The sequence below is a fragment of the Drosophila tropicalis genome, unplaced genomic scaffold (assembly GCF_018151085.1).
Source record: "Drosophila tropicalis isolate 14030-0801.00 unplaced genomic scaffold, ASM1815108v1 contig_830, whole genome shotgun sequence".
Taxonomy (NCBI): Eukaryota; Metazoa; Arthropoda; class Insecta; order Diptera; family Drosophilidae; genus Drosophila; species Drosophila tropicalis.
The window spans coordinates 1,018,556-1,036,595 of NW_027173322.1; positions in this window are offsets into that span (position 1 = coordinate 1,018,556).

Here is an 18,040-nt window from a genome sequence, read left to right on the forward strand (position 1 = left end):
AAGAGATAGCCTGTTTAGTAGCTAACATCTTACCCTTGTCTGAACACGCAAGCAGCAAGTCATCAACATAAACGGCGATTACGTCAATCTTCTTATCTGGTGCACATCTTGTGTATAGGCATGGCTCACTTTCACATGCCTCATATCCCAACTTTCTCAGTACAGCATCCAACGTTGTGTTCCAAACTCGGCCAGCTTGTTTTAGACCGAACAGCGACTTTTTTAGCTTCAGCACACCGCCAGATTTGTCATCGTAAAACTCCGGTTGCTGCATATAGACCTCTTCTCCAAGATCTCCATTCAAGTATGCCGTCGATACATCAATTTGATGAACGTATAGTTCATATTCCGCTGCCATTGCAAGGATCATCCGTATTGTAGCGTAGCGCACCACCAGTGAATAAGTCTCTTTATAATCTATTCCATATTTCTGGCTGCACCCTTTCGCCACGAGCCTTGTCTTGTATCGTTCGATTTCTCCAGTTGCATTCTCTTTCAGAGTAAATATCCATTTGCATCCAATGGGTTTCACACCAGCTGGTAATTTAACTTGTTCCCATGTATTGTTTCGCAGTAAGGCTCAATATTCATCTTGCATTGCTGTTTTCCATTTCTCTGCTTGTTGACCCGTTAGTGCTTTTTGCACTGTTTCTGGTACTTCTACGTTAGTTGCCAACATTACATTCAGAAGATTATATTGTTTGGTTGATCGTCCTCGTAGACCCGTTCTGACTATTCTTGGTCTGCCTGGGCCCCTTTTTGGTTCCTCATAGACCTCCACATCATTATCTGCAGCCTCATCGTCTACACAATTTGTCAGATTACCATTACCTGTATCCTCAGAACTAATGTTTTCTGTTGAAACATGATCTTCCACGACATTGTTGGGTTCATCTATTACTTCATCCAGTACCATTGTAACTTCAGAGTTTTCTCTAATCCTTGTCTGACAGTTCTCAATGAAATATACATCCCTGCTTATTTTGACATTGCCAGTTTTCTTATCGTATAAACGATACGCTTTTGAAGATTCCGAATATCCGACCATGATATACTCTCTTCCCTTTTCCTGGAACTTTTTCCTTGGTCCCTTTTCTAGTGCAACTGCGACGCATCCAAATACTTTTAAGTGCTTAACCACAGGCTTGTGTCCAGTAAACACTTCAAACGGCGTTTTGCCTTCAACTGATATGCAGCACAAACTATTGCCTCTGCCCAGAAGCTTTCTTTTAAACCTGCACTATTCAGCATTACTCTTGCCATTTCCACGAGTGTTCGGTTGCAGCGTTCTGCTGCCCCATTTTGCTGTGGAGTGTAAGGGACTGTGAGCTGTCTCTTTATGCCATTGGACTTCAGGAATTCATCTAACTCTTTATTGACATACTCCGTTCCATTATCACTCAAATGGATTTCACTTTCCGGCCTGTCTGACGCTCCACCATGGTAACGTGTTCTTTAATTATTTTGGCCACCTCTGACTTATACTTCATGGGATAGACATGAATATATTGGCTCAAATCATCGATCATTGTCATAAAATATTTGGCCCCACCATTGGATTCCTTGTTCATAGGCCCACATACGTTGCAATCTATGCAGTCTAGATTTTCTCCAGTAATGCTTGATGTCAAACCTCGAACCATTCCATTGTTCTGCAGCTCACGCAAACTTTGCACATTTAAATGACCATATCGCATATGCCATTTTTCGAGCTCATCGGAGGCTTTAGAAACACACAGTCTCTCTTGATTTTTTAGTTTCACACAGAAACAATCCACAGACCTTTTTGGCCATTAATATATTGATGCCCTTATCGTCATTAACTTTGGCAGTTCCCGAATTAAACAGTACGGTGCATCCATTTGAAACCGCTTTTCCCACCGATATAAAATTGCATTGCAAGCCTGGTACAAATAAAACGTCTCTGAGCGTTATTGTGTACCCAAGTTTGCTGTGTACAATCACTGTTCCTCTGCCTTGAGACGTCATGGAATAATTTCCTGCCAACTCAATAATTTCATTATTTTGTTCAAGTTGATTAAATAACTGAATGTGCGCACACATGTGTGATGTGGCGCCACTATCGATAACCCAATCATCGATATCCATCCGATTGTTAGTGGCAACGCCGACAAATGATCGTTGCCCCTCTTTATTCTTCCAATAGTCGCATCTTCCGCTGTTTTTCCCGCCTCTCACATTGGCGTTGTTTTCATTCTCTTCTTTCATCGCGCATTTTGCCGCGAAATGCCCTGGTTGGCCACATTTAAAGCATCGGCGCCTGTCTGCCCCTGACTTGTTGTCTCGCCCCTTCCCCTTCTCACCGTTGATAGAGCATGCTGCGAATGCCTGTACAACATCGTTTTGATTGTTCGTCTTTCGTCGTTCATTTTCTTCGGCTAGCTTGCATTTTATGGCACTGAAACTCGGCAACTCATCACGAGCTTCCAAGGCCACGACAAAGTTCTCATAAGACATGGGCAAACTCGCAAGCAACAAAATTACGGTAAACTCTTCTGGCAAACTTACATCGATCACCGACAAATTTTCAATAATGTTTGAAAATTCCAATATGTGTTTTTGCACGCTGTCACCTTCAGCCATTCTTTTGTTTAATAACTTCTTAAACAGAGTCACTTTTCTCACTGGACCTGTTGGTCGATGGAACTTTTCTAGTTCTTTCCATATCTCGCTAGCTCTTTCGCACTTTTTTATGGAGTTCAATTGCGGCGCACTTATTGACAAAAACAGCACCGCCATGGCTTTGTCGTTTTGACGTTTCCATGTTTCAAACGCTTCATCAGTTTTGGGTTCCACAAGTTCTCCTGAAACCACTGACCACAAATCTTGATGTACCAACACGCTTCGCACAAGTCATAGTTGGCGTCGTCCAACTTTTCAATATTGTACATCGAACTCATTTTTCTTGCAATGTCCGTTATGCCGAGAGAAATACACGAATCTTGACCACTCAATACTTTCACACTATTTTTTAGTGAATACACTTAACACTGAGGCCCATAACCTGTTGGTTTGTGAAAAGTGTAGAACCACAACGTTTGGTTGCTTAGATGACAGTGAGCTCAATTTTATTAACATAAGCTTAACCATGGTTGCCACTTGTACAGGGCTGACAGATACAGCACAGAATTGCCATATCAACACAACAAATAAAAAAAAGTGCGTGCGACCGAGTATATAAAAGCAGTTTGGCTAGTCGAGCAACAATTATATCGATATCCTATAAGACAAAAATGTTCACTTATAAGGCTGCAAATGGGTTAGAGAAGCAGGCAGGGTTACATACCAGGTTAAGGCACTAGATCCTAGAAGCATAACTAGCAAAGTTGTAGAGGAAGTAAAAGAGATAAGGAAGCAATGGATACTTAATCACGAAAAATTGATCCAGTCTGCTCCAAATTTCGATCATGATTATTTCAGAAATAAAATACATAAAGAAGCGTTAACGATAGTTGCCAAAATTATAGCCACAGGAGAGTCAGAAAAACCAGGCACTAGTAAGTCGGGGTGCGTTGAAGCGGAGGCAAACATGTCAGAGATAGTTAATGATAGTATAGGAGAGTCGCGCGGGAATGCGACCTCAAGTAATAAAAACCCTAAGTTTAACCAAGAGATATCCGACAGCTCCAGGAATATTTGGACGTAGTAGAGTTGACAAGTTAACAAGTGATGCTAAATTTAAGAATATTATGGATGATTTACAATTTGATGTCCAAAATTCATTGTCAATGCTAGAAATGAAAATGAGCAATAAGGAAACTTGTAAGAGTGAGAATGTTACCGTGCGAGGCGAATTACTGGTGTTGCCAAAGATTCAGGTCCCCGCATTTTTTAGAGAGGCTAGAGAATGGGACCTGTTTGTGGAGTTATTTACTGAATTAATTGAAAAAAGAGAAGATATAAGTCTTGCTCTTAAATTTAATTATTTAAAATCCGCGTTAAAATGGCGAAGCAAGGAGCGTGGTAGCTCATCAATTGTCAGGTTCAGCTGACAATTATAATGCCGCTTGGGAACTGTTAACCAAGCGGTAAGAAAATAATCGGAGGGTATTTTCCGCGCAGTTAAATCGGATCGTTGATTTACCGATGATCAACAATGAATCCGCAAAGAGTGTAAAAGGAGTGATTGACATAATTAATGAGTCAATACACTTAATTAAAATTAAAGCAAATTTGTCCGATGAAGTTGACGTAATACTCGCTCAACACATACTTCGGAAATTTGACAGAGAGACTCTGTATGAGATTCAGATTAGAAAAACAAGGCAGATACAATTGCTATCTGATGTCATGGAAAGATATTGCTCGCTAAGTGCCATGAGCAAAGAAGAGAAAAAACCGTTAGAAAAGACGTCGGTTGCAGGTTTCAAAGATAGTTGTCCGATCTGCAAAGGCCCATGGCATAACGCACTTCTGTGCTATAAGTTTAAAGCGCTAACACCAAAAGAAAGGGTGGAAATAGCCAAAAAAGTGCAATTGTGCACACGATGCTTGAGGCATTCAAGCAACAAGAGATGCAATAATGAAATGGTCTGCTCATTTTGCAGTAGAGGACACCATACCTTACTCCATTTTGAAGAAAAACAGGAGAGCGTTAATAGCTGTGTAACGGCACAACAAAAATTGTTGCCCTATTACAAATTAAGAAAATAAATGGAGGGTTTGAAACATTAAGAGCCTTGGTTCAAATATTGAAATTACGTAAAATTAAGCAATATACAGAAATAAGTGGCGTGTCCTCAATAAAAGCCAAAAAATCAAAATATAAGGTAAAAATAGATGTGAAGACGCGAAATCCACGGGATAAACTTCATAATGTTGAGGCAGTTGTGTTACCAAATTTAATGAAAGCTCTTCCGTTAAATATAGCAAACGTGGATATGTCAAAATGGCAATCCTACGTACTTGCTGACCCCATCTCTAATAAACCTGGTATGGTTGACATGATAATAGGGGTAGACGTATATACTCAAATCTTAAAAGGGGGAGTTAGAAAGATAAATGGCCTACTAGGTCAAAATACTAAATTTGGTTGGATCGTCTCGGGATGCACCAAATCAAAAATGAATAAATCTGTAGTGGCACCAACAATAGATGTTACAGGTTTTAAAAAGCGTTGGGAGAAGAAAAAAGATAAAAGTGAAAATAAATACAACACAAGTCCAAACAAACTCAACAACAAAACAAAACAAGAAATAATAAATAATAATAATAAAAGCTGAGCCGAGGCTGTATTACAAAAAGGGACAACATTTAATCCGAATAACCACTCAAAATTCAAATACAAGCAAACCCACATTGGTTTAAGCCGAGAGGTAAAAGTAGTTGGTCTTTAAAGTCTCCACCATATAAAAAGGCTAGAAGTCAACACAGTAATACATTTCAGGAGTGGGTAGATATCCCGAAACAAAAATTGTTAGGCATCGGGCGATATTAGAAAACCATACAAAATCAAAATCATACAAAATAATAGGAAGTCAGGTTATAAGAAGGATAACATTGAGGTTAGGTTGCTAGGGTTAACTTCTCTCATGTAGCTCGTCATGCTTCTTTAACAACAGTTATCTCACTAATAATAATATTAATAATAATAATTTGTTTAAGACAACTCAATAAAAATAAAATGCAAAACGTCACATTTGGCGGCCCTTTGCAGAATGTTTAAGAATAAACATCGTGTGCATCTGAAGCGGCTTCACCTATACAGATGCACTAAAAAAAGAAAAAATGATACAATTGTACTTTTGTCGTAGGGTTATTCTTCTTCTAATTTATTTTAATTAATTATTGTTGATAATTTGGGATTATTATCGTATCTACTAATTTGGCAACAATATGTACTTGTGGTCTGGCCACACTAATTTTTTAGTTCAGTTAGTTGTTCTCTTTCTTCGTACCATTCGGTTCACCATATAACGTCTGAATAAATATATATATATCGTGTGGGGAAGAATCGTGAAGAGAGAAAGAGACACTAAAGAACAAAAGAGTTATTTTGATGCGCTAGATGAAAAAGTATTAGCGAGCATTTTGCTTGGTGTGAAACCGTCGCAAATTTGCTTTATCAAAAATTGTGTTTCTGGTAAAGAAGCTTGGAACAAGCTAGCTAGTGTATACATATCAGCCACGTGGGCCGACAAGAAAAATTAGCTTGTTTAAACAGTTACTTCGGTTACGGGCATCAGAATGTGTAGATATACAAGAGTACATAAAAGAATTCTCAGACCTAACGTAAAAGTTAAACGAAATAGACATGCACATTCCCGAAGCTATACTCACAATTGTGCTGCTGTCGGGGTTGAACAGTTCGTACGGAAACTTCGTAGTCGCGATCGAAACGCGAGAAGTATTGCCATCTCTCTCTGATTTGAAAATCAAACTTCTTGGTGAAAAAGAGAGACAGCGAATGAATTTCGATGAAAACGAAAACGGTGCAAATCATGTGAACGTGTCGAAAACGAATAGAAAAGAGCAGAAGAAGGCATACGTGAAGAATGATGCAAAGAAAAACAAAAAATGTTTTAAGTGTGGACAGTTGGGCCACTTTATTGCTGATTGCAAAGAAAATGACAAAGGAAAACGAAATTTTGCGATTTTGTCCAGTGTACAGTGGTGCAACTGTTCACATGTGTAGTTTTTTTTTTTTTTTTTTATTTGACAGCGGTGAAGCGAATTTGCAATCTGTCCTGGGACAATCAGCAAGTTTTCTTGGTTGAAGTTGGCGGTTACATGTTTTAAGGATAAACGGTATTACATGAAGGGTGTAGGGTGATTAAATGAGTTTTTAAAAAGTGCTCAACTTTTGGCCTGCTCCTACACAGACCGTTCGCGTTCCATAGGACGATATGGAGGTTTATTTGCATTTTTGAGCCATGATTGTCGTTAGGAGCTGTGTCATGGCAGCAACTTGGTCCATCATCTTCTCCATAAGAGCTTCAAGGCGATCCAGTCTTTGGCTTGGCTTTGGCAGATGCGTCTCCTTTGCCTTCAAATAGACTTTGCAGCCCTTATAAGAGGCAGTATGGTTGCCCTTGCAGTGAGCACAGCGGGGAGGATCGGTCCTTGGCTTGCGGCAGTCCGAGGAACTATGAGCGCCTCCGCATTTTACACAGTTGAACTGCAGGTTGCAGTTCTTCTGAGTGTGTCCAAATCCTTGGCATCTGTAGCACTGGAGTACGTCAGTCGTCTTACGGGGTGGCTCGATTGTTACCACGCAGCTGCAAAGGCGTTTAGTAGCAAACACATCCTTGTTGGTGCTTGCCGGTTCCAAGTTCACAAAGAACATAGCCAGAGGTTTCTTTGTACTGCGGCTGATTGCATTTTTGATGCCCAGGCCTCTAACAATGTGCCCGTTGGCAGCCAGTGCTTCCTTAATGTCCATGGGATTGGTGGTGTGATGAAGACCTTTGACAACAATTCTATAGGCTCGCTCGTCTTTAGGCTGGAAAGTCTGGTATGGGATGTCGTTTTCACTAAGGTAGTTTTTCAGAGTTGAAAAACTCTCCTTATCTTGTAGGTTGACTCTGACTTGTCCATCCCTACCCACTTTGTAGTCGAAATTGTTGCCGCCGATTACGGATGTAACGTCTCTTATTAAGTCCTTAATATCGTGAACCTCCGATAGAAAAATAGGAGGCGGCTTGACCTTGCGCACCTCAGCCGTGGGTGGCTCCTGTTGAGCCGTCATTGGAGCATCTTCTTCGTCGTTGTCGCTTTCATCTGATAGCATGGCAAACCTGTTCGCATTGTTGACGTTGCTGTTAATACCAGTGGAAGTTGAGTACTGTTTAGAATTGCTTTGTGGGACTTTACGCTTGAGCTCCCCTGTTTCCAAAGGAGGAACTAGTATTTCCGTCAGATTCATTGTTTGTTATGGTTGACATTTTCATTGCCTTGGCCTGTTTGGCTGTAGGAGCTAGAGCTATTGTAGGCTTTATTGCCCATTTTGGCTTGACCATATTTGTGCCTGCTGCGGCCGGAGCCACAGACAAGTATGTGTCACTTATTTATTTGCCGCCACTTAATGGTTTTAACAATTGCGCAGGCGTAAATTATGTGAAATTTGTTAACAATTATTTTCCTATTTTTGTATTTTTTTTTTTTTTTTTTTTTTTTTTTGATTGTAAACTCAAACTGTAAAGTAATGAAGTGTAGTGTGTAGTGACAGAAATTTGTTTACAGATTTTAAAGAACACAGAGAAAAAGTTCTACTCGCGGCAGAGAACTCGTTGCATTCAGAAGGTATTGGTACCGTGTGTATCAACATAGGTAAATTCAGTGTTGACCTATTGAACGTTTTGTACGTGAAAGAATTGCAGACAAATTTCATCTCTGTGTCAAAAGCAACTGAGAAAGGCTGTGAAGTGACATTTAAAAATGGTTGGGCAATAATAAAAGATAAACAAAAGATTGAGATATTAAGAGCTAAAGAGTGCGATGGTTTGTTTATTATTGAACCTAAAGTGAAAGAAAGTCTGTACCTCGGTGTGCATAATAGTGATGTTTTGAAATGGCACAGTCGATTTGGCCATTTGAACTTTGCAAGTATGCAAAAAATGTCGAAAAATGAAATGGTGCATGGCCTAAAGATCAAAGAAAATAATCTAACATAAAAAATTGAAGTCTGTACTACGTGCGCGAAAAGTAAAATATTTGTAAAGAAATTTCCCAAAGTATCGGAAAATAGATCGAATGTGTTGTTGAGCTTAGTGCATACGGATATATGCGGTCCTATGGAAACAATATCGGCCGGTGGTGCGCGATATTTTGTGACATTTATTGAAGATTGTTCGCGATTTATTTTTGTATATTGCCTGAAGACGCTTGACCAATTGTTAGATTGCTTTAAAGACTTTGTTAAATTCGCGGAGAGGAAAACAGGCCAAAAGTTAAAAGAAATTCGTAGCGAATATTTAAGTCGTAACTTCGAATATTTTTTAAAGGAAAATGGCATTAAAAGACAATTAACAGTGCCATACACCCCACAGCAGAACGGGGTAGCTGAGCGCATGAATCGGACATTGGTTGAAATGGCCAGAAGTATGTTGGTACATTCTGGAGTCAATAAGATACTGTGGGCTGAAGCGGTGAAAACAGCGGCGTATTTACGAAACAGGTCCGAGACGCATTCCTTGGTAAATATGACGCCTTATGAAGCTTGGTTTGGTAGAAGACCAACAGTTTCCCACCTCAGAATCTTTTGGATAAGGCTATCGCTCTGAAGAAGACTCACAATAAGAAGTTCGCTGCTAAAGGGGAGGAATATTTAATGATTGGGTATTCATTGACAGCAAAAGCTTATCGTTTATATAGCCCGGAAAATGCTAATAGAGAGCAGAGATGTAATCTTTTTGGAGAATGACATAACTGGATCTAGCAGTGAAGAGGGAGACATGGAGTTGTTTAAATACTATTTGCCGAGTAACCCAACGCCGATCGGCTCTGAAGACTGTGACCAAGCGGGTAACAGAGTAAATGAACTGAATCCAGATGAGCAAGAAAGAGATAACGATGCGAGCGACAACTATGAGAGCGCGGCTAGCGATCAGCTTGAAGCTGATAAAGAAAACGAGATCGGTCAACAGCCCCAATGAGGCGAAGACGAAATCAACGAGGAGTCTGAAGGGGACCCAGAAGCTGAAATTGGTGGAAGACGAAGACCAGGGCGTCCAAAAGTTATAAAAACGGGTAAACCAGGTAGACCTCGAAAGCAGTATAATATGTTGAATATGCTAAAGGTAGAAAAGGTACAAGTTCCATTAGGAGTTAACGAAGCTATTAATGGCGAAATGGGCAGCGAATGGAAAGCATCAATGCAAAAGGAGATAGATGCACTGAAGGCAAACAACGAAGAAAGCTATTGGCTGTAAGTGGGTTTTTGCGATTAAAGCAGACAATAATGGTTTTGTCGAAAAGTTTATACCAGATTAGTCGCCAAGGGTTGTGCGCAACAGGATGGTATTGATTATTTTGAAACTTTTTCGCCAGTAGTAAGGTACTCATCAATAAGATTGATACTAGCTCTAGCAGTAGAGTATAAACTTTATCTCCATCAACTAGACGTATCGTCGGCATATTTGAATAGTGAATCGATTTGTTAGCGAAGCCTATCCAGAGAGAGTTTTAAAATTGAAGAAATCGCTTTATGGCTTGAAGCAGAGTGGTAGAGAATGGAATACCAGACTAGATGAAGTGCTCAGAAAGATAAATTTTAGACCATGCATTAGTGAACCATGTGTTTATGTACGTAATGAGAGAGGTAGGCTTGGTATCATTGCAGTTTACGTCGATGACCTGCTGGTGGCCAGTTCCAGTAAAGATGACTTAATGGACATCAAACGATGGATCGGGAATAAGTTCGACATAGTAGATGGCGGTCAGTTGAATCACTTCTTAGGCATAGAAGTTGAGCGAGAGACAGAGACTGGTAGTATTGCTATTGGACATCAACAATACATTGAAGAAATGTTACGTACGTGGGGAATGTCTGATTGTAAGGCGATGTCTACACCTCTGGAAGCAGGATGCCAAGTCAAATGTGAAGACGCTTCCTGCATACCTGACGACGAGAAGAAATACCAGTCGCTTGTGGGGTCATTGATGTATTTGGCCGTAACAACCAGGCCAGATATTTTACATTCAGTTGTAAAGTTAGCGCAGATGAATATGAGACCTCATAAAGAACACGAAGTGGCGGCAAAAAGAGTGCTGCGCTACCTAAAGGGCACAGCTGGCATGAAACTTCACTATGAGCTGACTGGAACCCAAATCAACGGGTACGTGGATGCTGATTGGGCAAACGACACCATAGACCGAAAGTCATATACTGGATATGTTTTTATGTATGCTGGCAGCGCAATATCTTGGGAGTGCAAAAAGCAAAGTCTGGTGGCTTTAAGTAGTACTGAAGCGGAGTACATTGCGTTATCCACGGCGGCAAGAGAAGCGGTGTACTTGAAGACGTTTTTGAACGAGATGGGTTTTAACGATGTTCAAACTGTTTTATTGTTGTATTGCGATAATCAAAGTGCCCAATGTTTAACTAAAAACCCAACCCTGCATAATAGAAGCAAACATATTAATATAAAGTATCATCATGTCAGAGAGCTTTATAAGAAAAAAGAAATAGATGTTAAGTATATCTGTAGTAACGACATGATCTCTGACATATTGACTAAGAATTTGCAAAAATGTAAACATATGAAATGTATCGCTGAAATGAATTGTCATTAGTACTTAAGCATACAAGTATTTTGTTGAGAGTGTTGATAATTTGGGATTATTATCGTATCTAATAATTTGGCAACAATATGTACTTGTAGTCTGGCCACACTAATTTTTGAGTTAAGTTAGTTGTTCTCTTTCTTCGTACCATTCGGTTCACCATATAATCGTCTCAATAAATATATATGTATATATACTCTACTGCGGAACTTTGTTCTAGAATTACTTGGAGTGGGTCATTTCTCATTTCTTTATAATTTCAATAATTATATTCACTTTTTTATTTTTGTTACCAAAACTTGTAAAACAATTGCTCGTACTGTTAATTTATTTTGTTTTTTCTTCACTTTTATTTTTGTTATAATTTTTTGTAAACCACAGCAATTTGTTTGGGATTTTATTTTTGTTAATTTATTTGATGTATTATTTTTTTCTTTAAATTTTTAGTGTGTGTTACCACGCGGCTTGACCCAAAAAAGGTTGTTTTTGCACAATGTGGCTCAAAATTATACTTTTTGTTTTTTTTTCTCATTTGCTTTACTATTTTTTTTTTTTATTACAAAGACTTGTAAAAAACCCTTTTAAACAAAACTTGTTCTAGGTTCTTATTTAAATTTAATTTCAAATTTTTTTCTGACTTAAATGCAAAATTTTATTTGCGAAATTACTAAAATAAAATTAGCCGAAATAGAGAACACTCATATATTTCGTTTAATCATATTGCCGATACAAATCCATGACGGATGGCTTACATTGCAGATTGACTGACTTATGTTGATTAAAAAATTGATCTTTTTCAAACAAAAATAAGAAGTTAGTTTATTAACTTCCTGAAAAGTGCTGTTCCACTCGGTTGCCAACTTGAAAAGAATTAATCTAGATAGTTTGCCTATGCTCTAGGCCTCACATTGATCAATTGTGAAAGTAACATTAACCGCTATTGGCATAATGGAATTTAAAGAAATGTATCACTGTGGTAATATTTATAATGCAATCAAGCAGTGCATAAGGGGTCTTTTAAATTCAGCCGTCGTTTCTTTTCTGACTTTTTCAAGTTTTACTCAGGGCTCCCCACAGGTTCCATTTCCCACAAAAGTAAAAAATTTGGTTATATTTTTGCAATCTTCAAAAGCGGTATTACATCTGCAAAAGCTTATCCTTATACGCAACTAAACATTGCCGGCCCGGCGGAGGTGGTTTATTTTTACAAGATGCTAGCTGTGCCCCGACCAGGTAAAGAGGGACAAGATGATGGTGTAGGCGAAAGTAAAATGGGAGAAGATGTAATAGAGGGGCTGGAGACTGCTTATGAGGTAACTCAAGGGCATACTTCTTGGGCAACCTATCAGAAGGTGGAACGTAGCTCTTGCGGGGTGGGGGGGTTGTTTGCTGAATCTCTACCTTTAATTATAAAATTTAATTTTATTAGGATCTCTACTGAAACTAACTTTAAATGAAAATCGAATGACTGGCAGAAAATACTTACGAACAAAGTAAAGAATTCATATTAATAAAAAAAAGACGAAAGAAATGAAATGTGTATCCTTTTGTTCACAAGCTAGCGGTTACTGAGGTCAAGATGTAGATGGACCTTGTCAGTTCTATACCCTCCCAACCATGAATCTTTATTGGCATTTGTAAAGATTCCCAAAAAAACTTATCGATATCAACTCATGTACCCATGTCACTAGGAAAATTAATTATAAAGCTTAAGCAATCATATTCAAATGCATTATACTTTCAGATAGAAGCATTTCTTATTGTACACAATAAATTTTAAAGAAATATTTACAGACTAATTTTAAACAGCTGGTGTGGTATGACTTAACATTTTGAGATTCAGAACTTTCAGACAGGCAAAGCAATGGAACTCAAAGTAAATTAAACTATTGAATAATAGGGATTAAAACTAGTAGTATAAGTGAGAGCTTACTAGTTACACATTATTAATTATTGTAGAAGATTATGGAATAGAAAAAATATAGAAGGAATATCAAATGAATCAAGTTAACATTTTTTTCTTGTAATTATTCATCTTATTTCAAATTCTTTTTTTTTTTTTTAAATTCTTTAAAGTTATTTTAAATTTTCAAGTCGCACAAATTCACTCATTGCTTTTGATTGCTCTTCAAGTCAAACATTATTTACGGAAATAAATTTTTTTTAAATTTAATATAATTATTTGGTTCATCACAAAACGCTGAAACAGAAATTACATCAACAAATCAGAGTATCAATTGACTACCATCCTCCATAGTTCGCAATAACTTGGTTGAAAGTCGCCGAATTGATACTGCTTAATACACTAGGCACTTACCCCATAGTTTATTCGCTGAAAGGCCTTCCATCGATGCACTGTGGGAGGGTGTTTATATGTTGATTTCTCCTTCGCGCTTTATGACCACCATTAAACTCGGTTCACTCACTTTACTTTTACATTTACTCTATTTTACGTTACTCTCGACTTGAATTATTTAATATAACTTTAACGAGACTTTAATTGATTCAATATTCGACCTATTTACATTCTCCCTTTTTTTTCGTTTAACTTGATTAGGACTTGAAATTTAAAAATAAGATCAGAAAGGAAAATATCAGTACTTAAAGATTTCAAATCAATCGATCAAAACTAGCAAAAAATGAAGCGCGTTGCCACCTCAAGAAAACGATAGATCATTTATCGCTATCCCCATATTTTGCGTTTATCGATTGATCGATACCAATATTTTTATTTATTGATTGATCGCTATTGGCAAAGTGGCGCGTAATGTCGATAAGTTTAAAAATTTGAAAGCTTAAACTAGCGCACGCTACACCACCTGATAATATGCAACGTTAGGCAGCATATTAGTGGGAATTAGTTCCGTAAATCCTTGGCGTAAAATGTTCTTACTTCTCTACCTTGCATATTTTCTAACAAATAAAAGTAGTTTCCGAGCTTCTTTTTGATTCGACATTTTATGAACTTAGGGGCTAATTTAGCATTGAAGTCCTGAGAGAATTTGCTTAACGCGAAGTTTCTGCGAAAAACTTCTTGGCCTTCTTTAAAAGAGACAGACTTACTGCGAAGATTATACTGTGCCACATTTCGCTCATATGCTTTCTTAATGTTTTCTCCTATATCCTGTCGCAAAAGGTTTAACTGGTCAGTCTGATTGAGCGGTGTTATGGGCTCTTGTAACTTTAATTCCTTTAAAAGTTTATAATCTGAACCATGAGTAACCATGTCCAGTCCGAACAAAGCTTTAAAGAGTGAGCAACCTAAAGATTGATGCAACGATGATCGCAATGCGCAAGATGTACTCGTTAAATGTTGATCCCAAAGCGTTTGATCCTAATTTTTTAAATACGAACGGATCGCAGCTAACAGAGAACGATTAACACGCTCAGCTGCGTTGCTTTGCGGAGAATATAAAGCGGTATACCAGTCTTGTTGTATCACTCAACGCGAGAGGTCGTATCTTAATCTGAGTCATCCGATTATCTTTTCACTTCTTTCGTTAAAACTTACGGTACTTTAAGCTAAAAATAGAGCGTGCTTATCTGTTTCTTGCATAGCAACAACCAAAAACAATCATTAAACGTCGTAATTTGACATTTGGCGGGGCTACTGCACCTGCCAACGGTAAAATGCCTCGCACGAATGATAATGAAGCAAGTAAGTCGACTCGGGTATACCATACACCAGGTGAAACAAATTTTTTTAAATTTCGAAAACCAAATGTACATATGTCTATTAAATTGTTTTTACATGCTTCATACTATGTGCTATCTCGCTGACTCTACAAACACACGAGCACTCTAGCGCCGCCACTAGCCAACGGCCAATTCTGGCCTTGTGGACCGCTTAGTAAAATACGTTCATACGCATATTTTGCATGTTTCTAGTCCGATTTCAATAAAATTTGGTAGTTTTGTAGAAATAGATAAGATTAATTAGTCTGCCGAATTTGAATGCGATGGTCAAAAAACTACAGGAGGAAATCGGTTTTTTCTTAATTATGGAGGCGGAAGTGGGCGTGGCAAAATATGAAAATATATATACTCTGCGCTCATACTAAGCCAGTATACATACTAAATTTGGTGACTTTAGCTTTGTTTGTTTTTGATAAAATCAGTTTTGTTTGATTTGCGGGGGGCGGAAGTGGGCGTGGCAAAATTTTTAAATAGCCAGTTTCTGCGCGTCTATTAAACCAGTCTGCATACCAAATTTGATGTCGGTAGCTGTCATAGTTTTTAAGAAAATCAGTTTTATGTAAATTCCGGGGGCGGAAGGGGGCGTGGCAAAAAGTTTAAACAATTAGTTTCTGCGCGCCAACTAAACGAGTATATAAACCAAATTTGATGTCTCTAGCTGTTATACTTTTTAGAAAAATAGTTTTATGTGATTCCTGGGGGCGTAAGGGGGCGTGGCCGAAATTCCAATTAACTCTATATGTGTACATAATACACGAGTATACATACCAAATTTGGTGACTCTAGCTCTTATAGTCTCCGAGAACTGCGTGTTCATACGGACGGACGGACGGACGGACAGACGGACATGGCTAGATCGACTCGGCTATTCATCCTGATCAAGAATATATATACTTTATAGGGTCGGAGAAGCTTCCTTCTGCCTGTTACATACATTTTGGCGACTTTAATATACCATTTCACCCTATGGGTGTATGGTATAAAAATTCGCCGCGTAAACACACTGAAAACAATTTTACAAACTATTTTCGTCCACTGCAGACTCTTGAAAACGAAAATATCAATATACCTGTGCCTGAACCAGAGCCTGAGGCTAGTGTAAAATTACCACCAATCACAATCATCAAACAAACAGTGCAGTTTGTCCATAATTTGCTTTCAACAAACAAAATCAGCGATTATTATGTCAAATCTATTTCAATTGGACATAAAATATACGTACAATCTGAATCTGACTTTAACCTGCTGTGCATTAAGCTAAAGGAAAACAGTTGTGAATTTTTCTCTTACGAGACAAGACATACTAAGCCATACAAGGCAGTTCTCCCTGGACTAGACAAGCAGTCCAATGATGAAGTAAAAACCATGCTCTTGAATCTTGGTCTCAGCTGCACTGATGTTAAGTTAATTGAAAAAACTACAAGAAACGTTTATAAACTGATATTGTATGTTGTTTACTTCTCTCCAAAGAGTTCTATGGATAGTTCTATGGATAGTTCTATGTTGTTTACTTCTCTCCAAAGAGTATAACTATAAGACAGTTAAGGAATGAGTATGCACACATAAACCACACCAAAGTTCGTTGGGAGTATAAAACCAAACCCACAGTAAATTGACGCAATGCTACAAGTGCCAACTATAAAGTCACGGTGCTAACCAATGCGCAATCAAGACATCCTGAGCACACTGTGCTGGCCATCATCTAACGAACGTCTGCCCTGACAAGACTGCAACAAAGTGTGCAAACTGCAAAGGAAACCATCCGTCTACAGATGTTAACTGACCTTGCCGGCTCTCCTACCTGTCGCTATTACAAAAGCGTTCCAAATATAACAAAAGCAACTCAAACCAAAACAATTATGCTTCCCCATCAACGCCTAGGGCCGCTGCTGTATCCAACACCATCCAGAGCGTCCCTCAAACTACATCTCTGAGCTATAGCCAAGTTGTCACTAATGGTACAAACAACTCCACCAACCAAGAAATTACTACTCTTACTAGGGAATTGATAAACAAACTTAGTCTTTGTAAAACTAAAAGCGATCAATTTAATATTATTATTGAACTAGCTCTTAAATATGTGTACAAATAGTCAACCAAACGCTCTTAATATCATGGCATGGAACTCACGTGCCGTTTTCAATAAACGTCTAGAACTTATTAACTTTTTGAACGAAAACTAAATACATATATGTCTTGTCAGCGAAACTTGGCTGACGCAAACAAACAGATTCTTCATCCCTAATTATTCAGTCTATACAAACGATCGCTCTGCCTTTAGAGGAGGGGGTGTTGCAATAATTGTTAAGAAATCCATTAAACACTCTCAGATCCAGAGCATTGACACTCACCTTATTGAAAATGATGCAATAAAAGTTTGTTTAGATGCTCAAACATGTCTTCTTGTTATTGCAGCCTACTTCCCTGGCATCTCAGCTAAATGTCTGAAAAGCCAATGCATCTCACCAAATGGATCAATTCACATAAAAGATATGTTTAAAGCCGATCTTCTTAAGATTTCTCGAATCAAAGACCACTATATTGTAGGAGGGGACTTAAATTGCAGAAGCAGAGTCTGGAACTGCTCTCGAGCAAACACTTTTGGCAATACCCTTAATGACCTTTCTTCTATTGGGAAATTCACTTTATTCCACCCCAATGATCCTACATACATACCTCCTAACTACAAAGGAAAGCCGTCAACTCTTGATCTTTTTCTAAAAAATCAACCCAGAAAGCTCTCTCATCCCAAAGTACACAATGATCTCTCTTCTGATCATCTGCCAATTACCTGCAAACTTGCTACTGATACTAATGCCAGTTTTTTATTTATTTATTTATTTATTTATTTACGTCAACTAACACAGCAGTCGACGAAAAAGCTTAAGCTAAAGACAGATAGTAATTAAATGAAGAAGGTAGCTTAGCTTTATACACAACTAAACATCCCCAGCCCGGTGGAGGTGTTTTATTTGCACAAGGTGCCAGCTATGCCCCGATTCACAGCCAATGTGGCCAGGGATGAGTTGCAGCCAATCCAAGTCCAGAATATTTTCATTGGTTTCGCTGTAGATGATTAAAAAGTATAGCGTGAAGAGAA